At 35.8% G+C, this 6,260-nt stretch overlaps 1 long non-coding RNA gene across 1 annotated transcript; it reads left to right on the top strand.

Moving 5' to 3' along the window:
- The first annotated feature begins 4,875 nt into the window (after nucleotides 1-4,875).
- On the top strand, nucleotides 4,876-5,914 carry LOC145105494 (uncharacterized). Its single transcript, XR_013707327.1, has 3 exons — nucleotides 4,876-4,965; nucleotides 5,056-5,193; nucleotides 5,789-5,914. It is a non-coding gene; the product is annotated as an uncharacterized LOC145105494 (long non-coding RNA).
- Nucleotides 5,915-6,260: the final 346 nt, after the last annotated feature.

Raw genomic sequence — 6,260 nt, 5'->3', positions numbered from 1 at the left:
ACTGCTCCATATACTCCTCAACAAAATGGAGTGGCAGAAAGAAATAACTACAATATTGAAAAACATGATTAATTCAATGTTAATTACTTCTGGAGCACCACATAATCTGTGGGGAGAAGCATGTCTTGCAGCAAATTCAATACTTAATAGAATTCCTCATAAAAAGAGTGATAAATCACTCTATCATCTTTGGAAAGGGAGGTTACCCTCTTATAAAAGGATGAAAGTGTGGGGTTGCCTTGCTAAGGTACAAGTACCTCTTCCCAAGTGGACTAAACTTGGACCAAAAACCATATATTGCATCTATCTTGGCCCTACCATGAATAGTGCAGCCTATAGGTTTCTTGTGTTTAAATCACATGTTGATGATATCCATAACCAAACCATCATGGAATCAGCAGAGGCTGAATTCTTTGAAAATACTTTTCCTTTTAAGGATAAAGGGAAAGAGGTTACCTGCTCTAGGAAAAGACCTCTAGATGATGGACTAAATGATACCATTCCAGACAAAAGTTTACAATCAAATGAAGAGAGTTCTTCTAAGGTTCAAGAAGAGAACTTAGAACCCAGAAGAAGCAAACGGGGCAAAATAGCCAAAGATTTTGGACCTGATTACATGACCTATGTAGTGAATAAGGAACCACAAACCTACAAGGATGCTATGGATTCGTCTGAAGCTCCCTTTTGGAAAGAGGCAATCAAAAGTGAGATTGATTCCATTGTGCAGAATAACACTTGGAAATTGGTAGATTTGCCACCAGGGCAAAAACCAATTGGGCACAAATGGGTATTCAAGAAGAAGTTTAGACCTGATGGTACCATTGAGAAGTACAAAGCTCGTTTAGTAGCTAAAGGGTATCGTCAAAAAAAGGGTCAAGACTTCTTTGACACCTATTCACCTGTTACAAGAATTACATCGATTCGCACATTAGTAGCAATTGCAGCCATTCAGAATTTGGAAATACACCAAATGGATGTGAAAACTGCCTTCTTGTATGGTGAACTAGATGAAGAGATATATATCAACCAACCTGAAGGGTTTGTGGTTAAGGGTCAAGAAAACAAAGTTTGTAAGCTAGTTAGATCACTTTATGGACTAAAACAGGCTCCAAAGCAATGGCTTGAGAAGTTTTACAACACATTACATTCTAATGGATTTAGAATTAATGAATGTGATAAATGTGTTTATGTTAAACAATACAAAAATGCTTGTGTCATCATATGCTTGTATGTGGATGATATGCTTATAATGGGTACTAATTTGGATGTGATCAATCAAACCAAGAAAATGCTACACTCCTCCTTTTCCATGAAGGACTTGGGAGTAGTAGATGTGATCCTTGGTGTAAGAGTTCAAAGAAGATCAGATGGTTATACTCTTACTCAGTCCCATTATATTGAAAGTGTACTTAAGAAGTTTGGACACTATGATGACAAGCCGGTAGTCACCCCTTTTGATCCTTCAAGTCATCTTAAGAAGAATAAAGGTGATAATGTAGCTCAGTTAGAATATACTCAAGTTCTTGGTAGCTTAATGTATATTATGAATTGTACTATACCAGACTTGGCTTATAGTGTAAGTAGATTGAGTCGTTACTCCCACAATATTGGGAAAGATCATTGGTATGCATTAGTGAGAGTGCTTAGATATTTAAAGCATACAATGAATTATGGACTGCATTACACGAAATATACTCCTGTTCTTGAAGGATATTGTGATGCAAATTGGATTTCCAATACTTCAGAGGCAAAATCCATAAGTGGATATGTGTTCACTCTTGGCGGAGCTGTTATCTCTTGGAAATCATCTAAGCAAACTGTGAATACTCGTTCTACAATGGAAGCAGAGTTTGTTAATGTGGACAAAGCTGCTGAAGAAGCTGAATGGCTTAAAAGCTTCCTAGAAGGTATTCCTCTGTGGCCTCAACCTGTTACTGCCATTGCCATACATTGTGATAGTATGGCTGCTCTTACTAGAGCACAAAGTCATATATACAATGGCAAGTCGAGACACGTTAGGCGCATACATATTACAATAAGAGACTTGCTGAACAATGGAATCATTTCCATTAGTTACATAAAGTCAAAGGAAAATATAGTTGATCCCTTGACAAAAGGCCTTAGTAGAGAGCAAGTTCTCTTCACATCGAGGGGAATGGGCTTAAAGCCAACACAATGAGTCACCACCTGGCGGAAACCTAACCTAGCAACATTGGAGATCCCATGGTCTAGGTTCAATAGGACAACTAGTTGGGGAAGACTCAAAGAACCACCAACACAAAGGTATGCTCACTCCTATGATATTATTTTGTGTTTTCCGTTGATGATATAGGGATGAATTCTTTATTCTTAATAATGCTGATAGCTTTTATAGTGGAATAGGACGGATTGTTCCAGATTAGCATTACCTATGTGAGATGGATGTGAGGTCGCATCTTTGGGAGCTGATATTGATAAGCTCTCTAAAAGTCTCATGAAGAAAGGATCGTTCACGATCGAAAAGAACACAACGGTAAGAAATGAACCATGCTTAGATATGATATGTGTGATACTTCTTGTTTTTTATTCTACTATAAAAAGTGGTTAGTTCAAGACTCTAGTTCACTACCCACAAAGTAGATCCAAGTAGTACTCTCTATGAAAGGTTCAAGTTTTCCAACACCTATTCAGATGCATGTCATATCTTACTTCCCTTATTTGAATATCAAAGTTCACTTATTTTCTATTCAAATGTGGGGTATTCTTGGAGTTTGAATAGAAAATGTGGGGTATTGTTGGAACTTTGCTCTACAAGATTATAATGTGGGACTTATCCCACATTGGTATAAGAGAAAACTTTATCCCACTTTATAAGGTTTGTCCCACTCATTTATTCAAATGGATCAAGTAATGGGTTGAGCAAATTGGGTTTGGGTTGTGGTGTTGGACTAGTCAAATTGGGCTAGTAGTAGGCTTGGATTATTGAATATTAATGATCAAAGATAGGGCCTTGGGCCTTGGGCCTTGGGGCTCTTGGGCTCTTCTTGACTAAATAATATTTTTATATATATAATCCGAATTTAGTTATTCATTAATTAATTTTTATTTATTAATTATAAAATAAATTATGTCAGATAAAAGATTAACTGCAGTTAGTTTTTTTAGCAGTTAATTTTGGTTGGTGGTTTATAACCACCATTGCAAGCCTATAAATGGAGGATTTCTGACAGAATTTAAGAGGCTAATGAACCACAAACACTTTCTCTGAAAAATCGTTCTTGATGTCAAAAGGGATCATGGTGAATTTCGACAGATTCAAGATCTGTTCTTGAATTGGTTGTTGTATCCTCAAGACAGACCCATTCCAGGGAAATTTCTATCTTAGGACACTACAAAAGCAGGCCTCAATCTGTATAATTTCGAGATTTAATTTCCTGTGTAATCAACATTCAAGTATGTTTTCTGTAATCTTATTCTTGTATAATATATATATATTTGAATTTTGTTTGTTTCATTTAAATTACTTTGTTGATTGTATACTTCTGTATTAACAATCTAAGACAGAAATCAAAGAGTGAAGAATGGATCAAAACTCCATCATCAAAACACATGTGGAAAAGCCTGAGAAATTCAAAGGCTCAGATTTTCGGAGATGGCAACAGATGATGTTGTTTTATCTAACAACTCTTCATGTTTCCAATGTTCTCACTGATGATTCTCCCTCTCCTCCCACTGGGGTAACTACTGCAGAAGGAGTAACACCACCTACTGCAGCCCAATTGGCAGAACACCAAAGAGCAGTGGAAACTTGGAACACAAATGAATATAATTGCAGAAATTATATTCTAAATGCCTTGGATTTAGAATTAATGAATGTGATAAATGTGTTTATGTTAAACAATACAATAATGCTTGTGTCATCATATGCTTGTATGTGGATGATATGCTTATAATGGGTACTAATTTCGATGTGATCAATCAAACCAAGAAAATGCTACACTCCTCCTTTTCCATGAAGGACTTGGGAGTAGTAGATGTGATCCTTGGTGTAAGAGTTCAAAGAAGATCAGATGGTTATACTCTTACTCAGTCCCATTATATTGAAAGTTTACTTAAGAAGTTTGGACACTATGATGACAAGCCGGTAGTCACCTCTTTTGATCCTTCAAGTCATCTTAAGAAGAATAAAGGTGATAATGTAGCTCAGTTAGAATATACTCAAGTTCTTGGTAGCTTAATGTATATTATGAATTGTACTATACCGGACTTGGCTTATAGTGTAAGTAGATTGAGTCGTTACTCCCACAATCTTGGGAAATATCATTGGTATGCATTAGTGAGAGTGCTTAGATATTTAAAGCATACAATGAATTATGGACTGCATTACACGAAATACCCTCCTGTTCTTGAAGGATATTGTGATGCAAATTGGATTTCCAATACTTCAGAGGCAAAATCCATAAGTGGATATGTGTTCACTCTTGGCGGAGCTGCTATCTCTTGGAAATCATCTAAGCAAACTGTGAATACTCGTTCTACAATGGAAGTAGAGTTTGTTGCTTTAGACAAAGCTGATGAAGAAGTTGAATGGCTTAAAAGCTTCCTAGAAGGTATTCCTCTATGGCCTCAACCTGTTACTGCCATTGCCATACATTGTGATAGTATGGCTGCTCTTACTAGAGCACAAAGTCATATATACAATGGCAAGTCGAGACACATTAGGCGCAAACATATTACAATAAGAGACTTGCTGAAGAATGGAATCATTTCCATTAGGTACATAAAGTCAAAGGAAAATATAGCTGATCCCTTGACAAAAGGCCTTAGTAGAGAGCAAGTTCTCTTCACATCGAGGGGAATGTGCTTAAAGCCAACACAATGAGTCTCCACCTGCCGGAAACCTAACCTAGCAACATTGGAGATCCCATGGTCTAGGTTCAATAGGACAACTAGTTGGGGAAGACTCAAAGAACCACCAACACAAAGGTATGCTCACTCATATGATATTATTTTGTGTTTTCCGTTGATGATATAGGGATGAATTCTTTATTCTTAATAATGCTGATAGCTTTTTAGTGGAATAGTACGGATTGTTCCAGATTAGCATTACCTATGTGAGATGGATGTGAGGTCGCATCTTTGGGAGCTGATATGGCTAAGCTCTCTAAAAGTCTCATGAAGAAAGGATTGTTCACGACCGAAAAGAACACAACGGTAAGAAATGAACCATGCTTAGATATGATATGTGTGATACTTCTTGTTTTTTATTCTACTATAAAAAGTGGTTAGTTCAAGACTCTAGTTCACTACCCACAAAGTAGATCCAGGTAGTAATCTCTATGAAAGGTTCAAGTTTTCCAACACCTATTCAGATGCATGTCATATCTTACTTCCCTTATTTGAATATCAAAGTTCACTTATTTTCTATTCGAATGTGGGGTATTCTTGGAGTTTGAATCGAAAATGTGGGGTATTGTTGGAACTTTGCTCTACAAGATTACAATGTGGGACTTATCCCACATTGGTGGAAGAGAAAACTTTATCCTACTTTATAAGGTTTGTCCCACTCATTTATTAAAATGGATCAAGTAATGGATTGACCAAATTGGGCTAGTAGTAGGCTTGGATTTTTGAATATTAATGGTCAAAGATAGGGCCTTGGGCCTTGGGGCTCTTGGGCTCTTCTTGACTAAATAATATTTTTATATATATAATCCGAATTTAGTTAGTCATTAATTAATTTTTATTTATTAATTATAAAATAAATTCTGTTAGATAAAAGATTAACTGCAGTTAGTTTTTTTAGCAGTTAATTTTGGTTGGTGGTTTATAACCACCATTGCAAGCCTATAAATGGAGGATTTCTGACAGAATTTAAGAGGCTAATGAACCACAAACACTTTCTCTGAAAAATCGTTCTTGATGTCAAAAGGGATCATGGTGAATTTCGACAGATTCAAGATCTGTTCTTGAATTGGTTGTTGTATCCTCAAGACACACCCATTCCAGGGAAATTTTTGTCTTAGGACACTGCAAAAGCAGGCCTCAATCTGTATAATTTCGAGATTTAATTTCCTGTGTAATCAACATTCAAGTATGTTTTCTGTAATCTTATTCTTGTATTATATATATATATATATATATATATATATATATATATATATATATATATTTGAATTTCGTTTGTTTCATTTAAATTACTTTGTTGATTGTATACTTCTGTATTAACAATTTAAGACAGAAATCAAAGAGTGAAGAATGGATCAAAAATCCATCATCAA

Source organism: Lactuca virosa, chromosome 1, assembly GCF_052849685.1.
Source record: "Lactuca virosa cultivar CGN04683 chromosome 1, Lactuca_virosa_CGN04683_v6, whole genome shotgun sequence".
Classification (NCBI taxonomy): domain Eukaryota; kingdom Viridiplantae; phylum Streptophyta; class Magnoliopsida; order Asterales; family Asteraceae; genus Lactuca; species Lactuca virosa.
This window is presented reverse-complemented; position numbering and strand designations above follow the sequence as displayed.